Genomic DNA, 16296 nt, shown 5'->3' on the forward strand with positions numbered 1-16296 from the left:
TTCAAGAAACCTCAACTTTCGCCATCTCACACGTATTTCCATTGGCTCTTGTATTAAAGTACAAGCTGGCAACATGTTTAGGATCTAGTAGTCATTGACTTCCTTAGTTTCAATATATTTTCCACCTTAATTCACAATTATAAGGTAACTTTTTTGTGAGCCTTTCTTTTCTTTGTGACTTTGTCAATATATATACATAAAATATTTCCTATAGGAGCTTCTCCCTAATCCATTTCATAATAAAACTGATCGATCTCATGTTCTATTTCCTTCATCCTGAACATGATTTTCCTTCGACTTTTCCACCTCTGGCTTCTTGCCTTTTGCTTCTTATCTTCATTTGCTCGTGGAGCTACTCTATTAAAAGAAGAAGGTACATACTATATATATCACTCTCTCTCAATAAATTCTTGGGGCACTAATGATATGTTCCGATTGTTGGTGACACACAATTCAAAGCACGATAACCACAAATCCTTCATAGCTTCTTCACAGAAGTGATTACAGACTTCCCACCCCCTATAAAAACACATTTAAATTTGAAATAGGTTAAAAGAACAAGATGAGTGCTAGCAATAATCACTTTAACACTGATATTTTTAACACTCTTATTGATTGATTGAAATTCATGCAAGTCCTACTAAATTGGAAGTGGACCTCACATGAATTTCAACCAATGAATGAGTGTGTGTTGGAAATAGTGTTGAAGTGTGTGTTACTAGTATTTTTCAACGAACAAGATGGCTGGAAGTGTAGCTTGAATCTTTATCTGATGTTGGTTTTGAATGTTCAGTGCAAGTTATGAAAGAAATAGCCAAGAAACTTGGGAAGAATGATTGGAATTTCAGCGTAGATCCGTGCAGTGGAGAAAGTAACTGGACATCGTCTGTTCAAGTGAAAGGGGTTGAAAATGCTTTCAGCTGCAACTGCTCTTTCGCCAATTCAACTGTCTGCCATGTTGTTAGCATGTACGCTTCTGATCTCCTTATGTGTGCTTTGCTCATTATGTGTTTGTCAAAAGTCTGCTTTAGTCTTTCTCAGAGCCCAGATGAGTTTTGCAATGTGTTTTGATTTGGTTCTGTTTCCTTCCATGGCCTTGGGTTTAGTTTGGGGGCATGGATAAACGTAGATCAGTCAAGCCAATCTTTATGATTAAATCAGCGCACAAAGGTAAATGACCAATGAACCACATTTTTACAAAAAGCCAACCTATGCATCATACATAAAATTTAATATTCGGCTTTGTTAAGTTAAATTCAACATAAACAAAGTGAGTTGAAATAATATTTCATCACTTCGTACCTTTAGCAAGTGGTGAAGGTTCAATTCCCACTTTTTGCAATTGCACAAAACTCATTGGTCATCCTCTTATTATTTAGTGCGCTAAAAGTGAGGTGAGAGATTAGTCTCACCTGGCTGTGGGATACCGTGGTTAACTTTTTTCATTTCGTATCCTTTAAATAACTTTTCCATATTATCCTTAACCAAACTGTATCCTTTAAATAACTTTTCCATATTATCCTTAACCAAACTGTTCGTAATATGCATACACATTAATCTGGGATTGCGCTCTGTATAATTAACCAAACTTTTTTTTTTCCATTTCCATTTTCTACAAGTTGCTTTGTATAGGATACCCAATTGCGCACCCGTCAGAAGAATAAATTACTTTTGCACACCATGATAATTTTGGATTGCCTTCTGCTTAATTCATTGCTCTTTGCTTACATCGTTCGCTACTCTAAATCTCCAAGAAGCTATTGTTGATTTTATAAATATGTATATTAAAAAGTCATTGCATGTGCCATAGCTTATAATTTTAGGAAGTTTATTATACTGAAACTTCGATTTGTGTCATCCCTTCAATCCCTACTTTTTCTTATATCACGCAATTATGTCTTTTTAAATATCTACTTGTATTTCTTCTTTGACAAATCTACGACTCCATTTGGCAAGGTTTTTATGCTAAACTTATAAGCTATCCTTTTTACAATGACACACATCCGACACCACTTTTATTTTTACCGCACACTTTAGTGGAGGTTGGATGTGTGTCACTCATGTTTCTTGGTTTATATATCGCTGCTATAATTTAAAGATTTAGAGTTTTTTTTAAGAGCAAAAGAGAGATTATTCATTAATAATCAAAGGATGAAACAGCCCAAAAAAAAGGACAAAGAAAACCGCCGAGCCAAACTAGAAGCAAAAAAGACAACCACCCAACAAATAAAAGAAACAACCACCCTAACCCCTGGAGGGAAAGTTTTCTTTAATAATTTTTGGCAACCCTCGCACAACCTCTTCCTCACTACTTGGGAAGGACATGCCTACAGACTTAGCAAGACACCAAGCCTTCATAGCTCGTGTGAAATAAGGACCAGAAGGAGAAGGAGGATTAGGCGACGCCGACGCAATATCGAGAACCGAACTCTTGGATCTACGAGGATGCCCCCCGAAGCCACCTAGAATGTTCCAAGTTGCGCTTAGCCTCTTTAAAATATATGCACCCCTAAAAAATTGTCAAAATAATATTTCACTTCATTCTTGTCTAAAATATACACTTCACTCCATCCCTTTTAACTTTAGTGACGAAATATAATTCTGACATAATTAGTGATGGATTTTATAAAGGGATCTTTTCCATTGCAAATTTCGTAACTAATTTAAATCTGTCTAATTTAGCGACGAATCATATTTTCATCTCTAAAATTCATCGTTAAACTTTGAATGTATTAGTGACGAATTTTTGAGATGAAAAAGAATTTCCTTGTTAAAATAGACAAATTTAAATTGAAACGACCTTTGCGACGAAAAACAACCATTTATAAAATCTTTGACTAATATTTTATGATGGATTCTGATATTCCGTTGTAAAATTTAAAAGAAATGGGTTAGAGTGTATATCGACTAGAATGAGGAGAAGTGTCATTTTGACAAACCTTGAAGGGAGTGAATGTTTATTCTAAAATTTATTCCACTTACTTTCATTTTATCCTTATCATTTTAACAAAGTTCTTTCATTTTATATTATGAAAATCCTAAAATATTGTCTTGAAATAATTAGTATAAAATTCTCATTTAAAAATATAAATATATTAATTTAAAAATATAAAATTCATTTAATTATACTAAATATTGTATTATCTCATTTAATTTAATAAAGTTATGAAGAACAGAAAATTAATAAAATTAAATCCTAACTTTTGACATGATAAATATTTTCAAATAATTATAATATTCAAATTGATCACTATTTTAATATTAATTTCATATAGATGAGATTTGCTACGAAACGAATGGTAAGAACCTAGTATAAAACCCACATGTCATTGTCTTTTCCAAAATGCTACATTCATCTAAAACAAGATGGTTCACAAAAAAAAAAAAAAATTAGATTTCAGTTACCATGAAAGCACTCATCATGGGTGTTCCGTAACATCATTCATATCTTAGCTATACATTTTAACTATAAGCTTTATTGTAATGGATATGATGCATTTGTCGGTATTCGTAAGACTTGTCCGTAACATTTATCTTTCCCCATTTACAAAAGTACATACAGTAATATAAAAAAAATTGTTGAAACTTTCAAGCTATCATTCTGCTAATTAATGTCATGTATCAAGCTTATTTTTTTAATTAAATTATTTTGGTAATGATCAATTTATTCACCAAAACAAGATGGTTCACAAAAAAAAAAAAATTAGATTTCAGTTACCATGAAAGCACTCATCATGGGTGTTCCGTAACATCATTCATATCTTAGCTATACATTTTAACTATAAGAGAGTTCACCATTTTAGTTAGTGAAGTTAAGAATCTTTGCGTATCTTTGATTATAGTTCTGAAAATGGATTTTGTTTTAAAAGACTACAACATACGGAAGTGTATTTATTTTTCATTTTTTTACGGTGCAAAAGTGTGGTTAGTTTTTTTTATATTGACAAATGTTAGTTGTTAGTAATGTTAAGTTCGAATCCTGGACCCTGGACCCTTCATCCCACCCAACACTAATGTCCCTAGCTTTTTATAACTAGAGCTATCCTTTTTGTATGCTGACTTGCTTAAACTAAACCATGTGGATGGAAAAAAGCCATTTCAAGTCATATCTCATGTGGGGTGAATGATAGCTCAAGTGGTAAGAGCTAGAGACATAAGGGTTGGGTGGGGTGAAGGATCCTAGGTTCGAACTCGGAGGAGAGATTAATTTACTAATATTTCTAACAACTAACATTTGCCTATTACAAAAAAAGAAGTAAAATCTCATGTTCGAGTCTTTTGAAGGGAAAAACCTCCGCTAAGAAAACTAGTTCCAACATAATGTGAATTTTCATGGCTCAAACATATTCTTTTCGCATGGACATGATACATGTCTTTAAAAAACATGTTATCTAATATAATTATATGAATGTAAAATGTTCACGTTGTGTATTTATAAGAACTTAAGAGCCGACAAGATCAATAAGGGACAAAAGTTGTTGTCAAACAACAAATATGGGACAAAAGTTAGGAAATCACAAAACTAGGGGAACAAAATTGTGAGAAATTAAATAGGGGCGAAATTTGTAGTTGCTGGGTTCTCTAGCTACACATAACAAGGGAGAAAATGACACACCTTAGATGCATGTGCTATTCAAGCTTTTATTTAAAGTTTTCTACTCATTACGCATGATTTTCACGTTTGGATCATATTAACCATCTTACAGTGTTCTCAAGTCACAAAACCTTTCGGGCACACTTCCATGGGAACTAGTAAGGTTGCCTTACCTCCAAGAAATGTATGTCATTCTGAATCCACGCTTCATCAACTAAATTGGCATGTCTTTAGAAATGATCATCATCATCCAACTTTTTGATTCTTTCTTTTAATGTTGTACAGTGACCTAACGCGCAACTACCTTAATGGTACAATTCCTTCACAATGGGGCTCCATGAATCTTGTAAACATGTATTCTCTCTCTCACCTTTTCTCTGATTTCCTATTGTTTTCTATGATTTTGGCAAATGTGTTTTCATTTGCATCTTGAAACATGAAGCTAGTGCTGCATATTTCTTAATTGTGCAGTTCCTTTCTTGGAAACCGACTAACTGGTCCAATCCCAAAAGAAATTGGAAATATTACAACCCTAAAAAGTTTGTAAGTTTGTGCTCATCCTCATAGACATTTTCTCATTTCAATTTTATGAAGATTTCGCAAGGAACTTAAAATCTAAAACTTGAAATGCATAGGGTTCTGGAGTTCAATCAGTTATCTGGAAAGCTTCCTTCAGAGCTTGGGAATCTTCACCGGCTTGAAAGACTGTAAGCCCTTTGTACGACTTAGAATTTATAATTGTTGTGTTCTATTTTATTTGGTTGATCTACTGAAAAATTAAACTTCAGTCATTGGTTGAAAGTTTCCATTACATTATATACCTCTGATTTCTTCAAAGTGATTAAATAATTAGTCATTGGTGAGGAAGTTACCTTCTTCAACATGTTGTTGGTTGCTGATAAGAACCTTGGGAGAACCATATCACAAAAGCTAGTCGTTGTAGTTAGAGATAGGATTTTATATTGCGGTTGTGTGTTAGGATAGGAAGAAGATAGGAAGAAGATATATATATATATATATATATATATATATATATATATAGAGAGAGAGAGAGAGAGAGAGAGAGAGAGAGAGAGAGAGAGAGAGAGAGAGAGAGAGAGAGAGAGAGAGAGAGAGAGAGAGAGAGAGAGAGAGAGAGAGAGAGAGAGAGAGAGAGAGAGAGAGAGAGAGAGAGAGAGAGAGAGAGAATTAGAGAGAGAATGAGAGAAAGAACTCTATTATCATCAACATAGCCATTACAGTATATCACAGAGACTATATATACTCTACTAACTAACTAACTGACTCTGCTAACTAACTAACTGAGCAAGTAACTGCTTCTGTTATTCTAACTGCCAGCTAATCAACAACTACCCGTAACATATCCCTCCCCATAACCACTTCCTTGACCTCAAGGAAGAACAGGTAAATCAACTGGAGTAATGTCCACAGAGGTATCAAACAATGGAAACTGCTTCTGCAAAATGTATAGGACTTCCCATGTAGCTTCTTCTGGCATCTCACCATGCCACTGAACCAGGACTTCAGTCACAGCCCTATGCTTCTTCTGAACCATCCTTTTCCGAAGGATCTTGAGTGGAGCCCTTGGCTGATCCAGATTTCCCCAATCTCCAGGGAGAGGTTGCATAGGAACTTGAGGATCAGGACAAGGCTTCAATAGAGACACATGAAAAGTAGGATGAACCCTGGATGTGGGTGGTAGACTCAAAGTATAGGCCACCTTGCCTACCCTGTACAACACCTGATATGGCCCAAAGAATCGAGGAGAAAGTTTTTCAGAGGCCCTGTACTGAGTTGAAGTCTGCCTATAAGGCTGCAACTTCAAGAACACCCAATCTCCAACCTGAAATTCTCTATCAGACCTGTGCCTATCAGCCATTCTCTTCATCCTAGCTTGAGCTCGAACCAAGTTGCCTTGTAGCTTTCTAATCATCTCCTCCCGAGCCACAAAACTTCTGTCAATGGCCTCCAAATTAGTGCTTTGAGGGAAATAGGGCAGGTGCAATGCAGGTGCTTGACCATACACAACTTCAAATGGGGTTGCTTGTGTGGCTGAATGATATGTGGTATTATACCACCACTCAGCTAAAGGCAACCAGTTAACCCATTCCTTTGGCCTTTGCCACGTCATAGATCTAAGATAGTGCTCCAAGCAGCGATTGAGAACTTCACTTTGGCCATCAGATTGGGGATGATAGGCAGTAGTGAGGCTCTGTGAAATGCCCAGCTGCTGCAAGAAAGTGGACCAAAATTTGCTAGTGAACACAGGATCTCTATCACTAACAATGTTGGCAGGAGCTCCATGCAACTTATAGATTTCCTTCAGAAAAATGTCAGCAAGCTTGGAAGCTGTATAAGGGTGGGACAAAGGAATAAAATGAGCATATTTGCTCAATCTATCCACAATTACCCAAATAGTTTCCTTCCCATGAGACAAAGGAAGTTTATCAATAAAATCCATGGCAATACTTTGCCAAATGCCCCCGGGAATAGGCAAAGGCTGTAGCAGTCCAGGAGTAGCCCTAGTCTCATACTTGCATCGCAAGCAAGTCTCACAAGCTTGAATAAAGAGAGCAACATCCTTACTCATACCTTTCCAATGAAAAAGTGACTTAATTCTATGAATAGAAGCCCTAATGCCAGAGTGACCTCCTTGATGAGAAGAGTGCAACCATTGGAGGATCAACTCCTTAACATGAACATCCGCAGGGATCACTAATTTGTGTTTCCTAAACACCATGTCATCCACCACAGTGTAATGAGGGTGAGCAGTAGGATCCTCCACCACTTGACTCTTCAATTGTTGAAGAGCAACATCTGCACCATAAGCCTTGAGGATACAATCCCATAACTCTGTGGATATAGAGGAAACTGAAAGCTGAAGTAGTTCCCCATGAGTAGCCCTAGAAAGAGCATCTGCCACCACATTCTCCTTGCCTTTCTTGTATTGAATCACATAGGACAGACCCATAAGCTTGGTAACCCATCTGTATTGAGCTGGGGTAGACAATCTTTGTTCTAACAAGAACTTCAAACTTTGTTGGTCAGTAAGAATAGTAAAAGGCTGAATGGACAGATATTGATGCCACTTGGTCACTGCATGTACCAATGCCAACAATTCTCTATCATACACTGACAGCAACCTATTTCTGGGAGACAAAACCTTGCTGATAAAGGCTTCTGGGTGAGCATTTTGAAGCAAAACAGCCCCAATACCTGTGTTGGAAGCATCTGTCTCCACCATGAAAGGTTAAGACAAGTCAAGGATAGTTAAAACAGGAGCTTGAATCATAGCTTGTTTAAGTTGAAGGAATGCAGATTGAGCTTCCTCAGTCCAAATAAAGCTTTCTTTCTTAAGTAGATCAGTGAGAGGAGAAGCCACAATACTATAGCCCTTCACAAATCTTCTATAGTAACCAGTAAGGCCCAAAAAACCCCTTAATTGCGTCACTGTAGAGGGCTGGGGCCAGTCTTGTACTGCCTGGACTTTAGCTGGGTCAGTAGACACTCCATTGGCAGTGATAAAATGTCCCAAATATTCAATCCTAGGAGTAAAGAAAGCACACTTGCTTCTTTTAACAAAAAATGAATTAGCCTTGAGAATACTGAAAACTTCCCTGAGATGCTGAATATGGGCCTCCACAGATGCACTATAGACAAGAATATCATCAAAGAAAATTAAGACACTCTTCCTTAATTGAGCTGAGAAAATGGAATTCATAGCACCTTGAAATGTAGAAGGAGCATTGGTTAAGCCAAAAGGCATCACCACATACTCAAATTGCCCTGAATGTGTTTGGAAAGCTGTCTTCTCTACATCTTCAGGCTTCATCCTCAATTGGTGATATCCAGCCCTCAAATCCAACTTAGAGAAGACCTTTGCCCCCCCCCCCAGTTCATCTAACAGATCTTCTACCAAAGGAATTGGAAATTTAGCTTTGATAGTCATCTCATTCAACCTCCTATAATCAACACACATCCTCCAACTGCCATCCTTCTTCTTAACTAGCACAACTGGAGATGCAAAAGGAGAGGAACTAGGTTGGATGACCCTTGAATTCAATAATTCCTTGACCATAGTGTCTATCACATCCTTCTGTGCTGGAGGATATCTATAGGGCCTAAGGGAAACAGGATTAGAGCCCTCCTTCAAAATGATTTTGTGATCATGGATGCCTCTAAATGGTGGTAAAGATTTAGGCTCCTCAAACATATCCTGAAAATCTTGAAGTAACAATTCTTGTTGTTGTGTCAAATCAGTCTCAGCAGTAGTAACATTGCAACAAACTAACCCCTGACAGCAAGGAATCAAGTGCAACATACAGCAAACTTTATCTTCTAACATCATATGATTCAACTTGGTAGTAGATACTACTCGGGGTACTTGTTCCTCCATGGCATGTAAAACAACAGGAATACCTCCCATATTAAATTCCATAACTAAGTTTGCAAAGTCCCAAGAAATCTTACCCCACTGTTTCAGCCATTGCATTCCCAAAATCAAGTCACAACTAGTAAGAGGAATAGCTATAGTGTTGGCAGAGAAGTTGTAACCTTGCATTTTCCAGTGGACATCTTCACACCAACCAGAACTTTGGATAAAACCACCATCTGCTACTGTGATGCTGACAGGTTGCAAGGGCTTCAACTTAACTAAGCCAGCTTTGCACAATTTGTGGTCAATAAAATTGTGTGTGCTACCTGTGTCCATAAGCACAAAAATTTTCCTCTTCCCTATCCAACCAGTCAATCTCATCATAGGTTCATCAGAAGAATCCCCATTCCCATTCAAAGCATTGAGAGAGACTCTGGGAACACCAGAAGCTGTGTCAATTACCTCCATTTCCCCTTCTTGTTCCCCTTCAGGTAGCTCTTCATCATGTACCTCCATCAAAAACACTTGCAACTTCTTCCTCTGTGTGCACTCATGACCAGGAGAATACTTCTCATGGCAAAAGAAACAAAGGTTTTGAACACGATGCTCATCCAATTCCTTAGGAGTTAACTTCTTTTAAAATGTGTAATTAGGTTTCCCTAAAATGCTTTTCTGTGTATTATCATTCTGTGCCTTCTTATCAGTTTGAAAAGCTTTCTTTTCAGGAAGAACACTTACATTCTTCTTCTCTGACCAATTTCCATAACCTCTAGAAACAGGCACCATGCGCTTCTGCAGCAATTCGAAGCTTCTCTCCTGTAATTTCGCCATCCTTGTAGCCTCTAACACAGTTCTTGGAGCAAACATCTTGACTCCATTACTAAGCTCTGCATTGAGACCTCCCAAATAACATTGCAATTTCTGGCCCTCTGTTAACTCAGTGCGACCTATGAGATTGTCAAACGCTTCCTGATACTCATCCAAACTTCCAGTTTGCACCAAACGTTTGAGTTCCTCCATTGGAGACTCAAATTCCAAACCAAAACGAATCTTGACAGCTGTAGCAAATTCCCTCCATGCAAGCCTTCCCACCGTGCTCTGTTCCAAGCTCTGGAACCATCGAAATGAACTTTCATCGAGTGCAATGCTAGCAACAGCAACTCGATCATCTTCTGGTGTTGAATCCAGCGCAAAGAAGCGCTCACACTTCGCGAGCCAAGAATCCACATCTTCGCGGTTGAATTTTGGAAAATCCAAACGCGTCAATCGCGTTGCGACACGATGCTCGCCATCGCCACCTCCACGAGTTCTACGCGCCATAGAAAGCTCCGCCATCTGCAATCCCACGCCTCTCAACGTCTCCTGGAAGCTATTGAATCGAGACTCCATGCTTAGTTTTATGCGTTCTTCGAATCCACGCATACGCTCATCAATGCTGGGTTCAATCGTCGCTGTGAACCTTTCCTCTGCTTCTCGAATCGCACTCTGCAATCGCGTAGCGTCAGCCATGGCGCTCTAGGAATCGCAAGCTCTGATTACCAATGTTAGGATAGGAAAAAGATAGGAAGAAGATATAGAGAGAGAGAGAGAGAGAGAGAGAGCGAGAGAGAGAGAGAGAGAGAGAATTAGAGAGAGAATGAGAGAAAGAACTCTATTATCATCAACATAGCCATTACAGTATATCACAGAGACTATATATACTCTACTAACTAACTAACTGACTCTGCTAACTAACTAACTGAGCAAGTAACTGCTTCTGTTATTCTAACTGCCAGCTAATCAACAACTACCCGTAACATTGTGGCTGCATTGCTAAATTGCAGATAAATTAGAGTTGAAAAGGTCACAATGCCGTTGAGGGGACTTCAAAACCCTTTACATTGCCCAAGCCTTTAAACCCACTATAGAATCCGATACTTCTAATGTGGGACCCAAGTCCCATACCTTGCAAGCAATGTTAGCAAAATCTATAGCAAAATCCTAAGATTTTACGATTTTGTAGCACTGTTCCAATTCAAAACGCATGCAAAATCTTTTTTTGGTGGAATCCCGTAGAATCTTAGATTTTAATCGTAAAATCGTAAAATCCTATTGAATCTTACGATTCTAGTATTTTTTTAATTTTTTAAGCTGATTCCTAAAATTGGGGAAACTAAAGAGTTTTTTGACTTTGTGGAAAAAACAACCCACCACCCAGCATTTAGGAGATTTCGAAATTGAAGCTCTAATTGATTGTAGTTACCAAATTTGAATGGTTAATTGATAAGAATTAATAACTGATCGTATATTTCAAAAAATCAACCCATGTGACCCAACCTTCATGCCTCTAATTGCCTATTTAATTCACTCATAGTAGAGTGAATTGAATCACGCATTCATGCTCTGTTTTCTGTAGTCTCTATCTAGGTCTCTTCCTCTTATGTTTTCTCTTCATTCTTCAACATCTTTGTTTTCCTTCATTCTTCAACGTCTCTGTTTCATCTTTTAATTTCATGTTCTAGTACTTTTATGATTTTGGATTGAGATTATGACTTATACGGATGTTAATCTGATGAATTTTTATTCCAATTTTTGTTAAATGATGTGACTTACAAGATATCAATGCTATTTTTTTGTTTTTTCTATTTATGGTAGAATCTTACGATTCAATTTACGATTATACGATTTTGAACCTCCTCCAATTCTACGTAGAATCTAGCTTTTCACAACATTGCTTGCAAGTGGGTCCTAACCTGAGTGTTGATTATTGTCCATACCAGACTTTACTTAATACATTGCACACTTCTCACTTTACTTATTGCAGTGCACACTATGCCTGATATTCTAAATTTCCATATTTTTGTAGGCTACTAACCTCCAACTATTTTACTGGAAATTTACCAGCAACATTTGCTGGGCTAACTAAACTGAAGCATGTGTAAGCTTCCTTCCTTTATTTTTCTGTAATTACACTGAATTACATTTTCTATAAAGTAGTCTCATAAGTCATACCAAAGTAACGTTTCTCTGTTTCCTACTCCCTTATAATGCAGGAGACTTGGCGACAATCAATTCGCTGGATCTATTCCCAATTTCATTCAGAGCTGGATGAGTCTTGAGAGGCTGTGAGAACCTTTTCTTTCTTCATGTGAAATTTAAATCTTCAATTTTCCTAGTTGAATTTCACATCATTAGTTAGTTTATCCAAGTATGGTTTTTAACTGTGACAGGGTGATGCAAGGGAGTGGATTAAGCGGCCCAGTTCCTTATGGAATTTCATTTTTGAAAAACCTTACTGACTTGTGAGTAAAGTGTTTTTGTTTAATATTAATGGCTAATGTTTCAAAATTTAACTTTCTCTCTGATTGTCTTTCACCGTGTTTGAAATGTGTTATGCAGGAGAATTAGTGACTTGAAAGGACCAGATTCTCAGTTTCCAGAACTTAATGAGTTAAAAAATTTGGAAACACTGTGAGTTAACTGCTTTTAGTAATAGAAACTATGAAAGGGGAGATATTAATGCCTTTCTGCTCTCACAAACTTACATATTGTCAAATTCTTTCCCTAGAGTATTGAGGAGTTGCAATCTTGTAGGAAAAGTTCCTGAATATCTTGGAAACATAGCTAATTTAAGATCATTGTAAGTGATGTTTTATTCCTTTTTAGTTCTGTCTTGATATTTTCAGAATGTTGCATTATTTATGCATACTTAAAACCATTTATAATCGTTGCATTTTTGTTCTCATGTGTTTATAAGAGCATCAATTTACTTCTTTTGTTCATCACAATAAAGGGACTAAATATGCTTACATTGGATTTCTGAAACTAGTTTTTCACTCTTTAATAATTAATACCTATTTTGCACACAACTGTTTTTTTCAGAGACCTCAGCTTTAACAAATTAAGTGGACAGATTCCAAACACCTTGGGTGATCTAGAGAACATGAATATACTGTAAGCACAATATTCTATGGTTTCCAATGTGATTTAAAATTTCACCAAAATGAGAACATATAATTGTAGTAGATAAATTTGTGATGTTATCAATTTTATTTGGTGGCTAAGATTCAATGGGGATATAAAGTTTAGTTGCTTGTCGTAGATATTATAGAACTCATCAATAATTCTAGGAAATCATCAAATGAAGGATTATGAGTCACTAAAAGTGGTAACCAGCAATTTGTATCAGTCAAAGACTCAAGAAAATTGATTTGTCTTTCCATTCTTTCATACCCGAAGAAGTTTGAACTTCAAGTATGAACTTGGATGGCTAGCTAAACATCTATTACCGGTGTGATTATTTAAAGATGCCAGCTCAATCTAGATTGATTTAAATTGATCATGGCAAGGTTGATTTTTGTGAAAATTTATATTTCGATTTGGAACTCATCTGTACATCCATCAGTTATACTATTTTAATGTCTAGATCAATAAATATAAATATATACTTCTAAAAGTACTGTGAGAAATGATGTCCATGCCTTTGACAATGAAAAATTGAGAATGATTAAAAAAGGGGAGAAATCAGAGAAGAGAAACAGGAGATAGTGTTTTTTCATGTCATTAATATGGCGAACTCAGTTAAGTCAATGAAATATTCTTAGGTGCCACTCAGTTAAGACATGATTAAGTTATATGGTAATAAGATTTAAGTTTCTTGTATTTTTCATTTTCATAGTTCATCTATGATTGACGGGTTGTGTAAATTGACGTCTTTAAATTGTTTTACATAGATACTTAACTGGAAACCTTTTTACTGGAACACTTCCCAATTGGATAGCTAGACCTGACTACACGTGAGTAATCCTTCAAATTCTACTTATATGATTTATTTGAGTTAAAATGTTTTATTTTGTGTTGTATACTATTACATAGTGGTTTTTCCCATCTTTAATTCTGAATCAAACGCATATACTGCACAGAGATCTCTCATATAACTACTTGAGCATTGAAAATCCAGAGCAGTTGACATGTCAACAGGGAACTGTGTAAGAATCTGATAACTTTTTTTAAAGGAACAATTTTAAGAAGCTATCTGACTCTTTGGCAATTTACTATGTCCCTTAGGAACTTGTTTGCGTCATCTTTGCGGGGAAATAACACGTGAGTTTTATGCTGCTCACGCCGCATTAATTTTATCTACTTGTATAACTTATTACAATGTGATTATGCTGACTTGTTGTGCCACCTCAATTATTTTATCAGGGGAAAGGTTTCATGTTTCGGAAATATTTACTGTCCTAAAAGTAAGTTGATTTATCATGTATTTCCTACAAACTGTTAAGATCTCGCTAGTGCTTTGAACATATTCCTTTTTATTTCTATTTTATTTTCTGGAGGTAGAAGTGAAAACGGGGGGATTTGCAGTAACAAGATGATAGAATGAATAAAAGAAATATCGTATAATTATATAAATGAACATAATGTTGGAAAATTTACAGTGTGACGCAAACATTTTGGGATTACAATAGCCTGAAACAAAAATTACAATAGATCAGCATTTTGTGATTATGTGAAATGTACAATTTTATTTTAACTTGGGGTTTTATCTTAACTTTGATCATGTGAAATGTACAACTTTTGTACTGACCTTATTGTAATATGAGATGCGAGAATTTTCGTGATATGTAATCATGGAGAAATTATATAGAAACATCTACTTCCAAGACTCTGTTTCATATAGGAGTACATGGTAATTTTGCTCAAGGTTTTTTTGTTCTTCTTCTTAAAGAGTGTAGATATTGTAACCAATTATATTTCCAGTTGTCTTTCATGAATGAAGGTGCTGCTAATCTTCGCTCTCCTGCATACAAGAGGATGAAAAAATAATACTTGTATGGAATTTTCTAATGCGATCATCTTATTGGGCTTGTTTCCTTGTACTGGCTTTCCACTTCAGGTTTGTACTCTCTCCATATAAATTGTGGTGGCAAGATGATAACTTCTAATGGAAGCGTGACGTTTGATGATGATTCACATGAAGCCGGACCTGCAACATTTTACCAGACTAAATCAAATTGGGCAGTTAGCACCACTGGTCACTTCTTTGATAGCGGCCTCATGGATTACTATACCTGGTCTAATTCAACTAAGCTTGCTATGGATGATGGTGAACTGTATATGGATGCTCGTGTCTCTCCTCTTTCCCTCATGTATTATGGATTTTGCCTGGGAAATGGAAAGTACACAGTAAATCTCCATTTTGCAGAGATAATGTTCACGGATGACCAAACATATTCCAGCCTTGGAAGGCGTGTGTTTTGACATTTATATTCAGGTGCATGATATCATCATTTTATCTTTTTTCGACCACTTGTTTGATATTGAACAAATGCCTTTTCAGTTTTTACAATCATGAATAATTTGGTCTTGGATTGAAGAATTGCAGAGAAACTTGGTGCTGAAGGATTTCGATATTGCAGAAGCAGCAGGAGGAGTTGGTAAGGCAGTCATTAAAAAGTTCACTGCCATCGTGACTAATAATACCTTGGAGATCCGCTTTCATTGGGCTGGGAAAGGGACAACTGCTATCCCATTTGGATCAGTCTATGGTCCTCTTGTATCAGCTATTTCTGTTGATTCTGGTTAGTTCTACTTTTCTGTGGTTCTATCTCTCATGTCATCATAATCAATATAGTCATTTGACCTAATATATATGAAAATCACTTATGTTATATCATGATCAAGCAGAATTTACACCCCCAGTGGAAAGTGGAACTGGTATGCGGCGCATGCCAGTGCGGTCTATTGTTTTAGCTGTAGCTGCTGGAGCATTTGCTATCATCACGGTATTTGGTATAGCTTGGTGGAGAGGATGTCTAAGACAGAAAGATTCACAAGAAATAGGTAAGAATTAAGTAGCTACTATAATTATCATTATTACCAACATTTTTTGACATATTGGGATTTCACAACGACGAAATGTTAATTTACAGGAGAATATAAATCAGTCAAGGTTTGGGAATTCTCTTTAAATGCATAGTATGATTATTTGTACGACTCAAATCTTGAAAGATAAATACTGAAAAAGAATTTATTTTGGTAAAAATGTTTGTGTAATGTAAATACCTTTTAAGGACACTAGTTACTTGATGATATGGTTAACATAATTATAATATTGTCTTGTACTGTAAATTAGTAACTAATTATGCTTTGTTGCTTGAATGATAGTATGATACTCAAGAAGAATGATAGTAACCAAATATCATGTTTTTGGTGATTAAAACTAAAAATCATCTGGATGAGTTACTTGTCATATGTATTTCTATCAGTGTTTTGTCTGGAAGTATATATTGATTGAACAAATTTGCATGCTCATATTGGGATAAAACTGGTACCAATAATGAGA

At 36.2% G+C, this 16296-nt stretch overlaps 1 pseudogene; it reads left to right on the forward strand.

Moving 5' to 3' along the window:
- The first annotated feature begins 232 nt into the window (after positions 1–232).
- Positions 233–16296, forward strand: part of LOC130743169 (probable leucine-rich repeat receptor-like serine/threonine-protein kinase At3g14840) — a 28848-nt pseudogene continuing 12784 nt past the window's right edge.

Source organism: Lotus japonicus, chromosome 3 (assembly GCF_012489685.1).
Source record: "Lotus japonicus ecotype B-129 chromosome 3, LjGifu_v1.2".
Lineage (NCBI taxonomy): Eukaryota > Viridiplantae > Streptophyta > Magnoliopsida > Fabales > Fabaceae > Lotus > Lotus japonicus.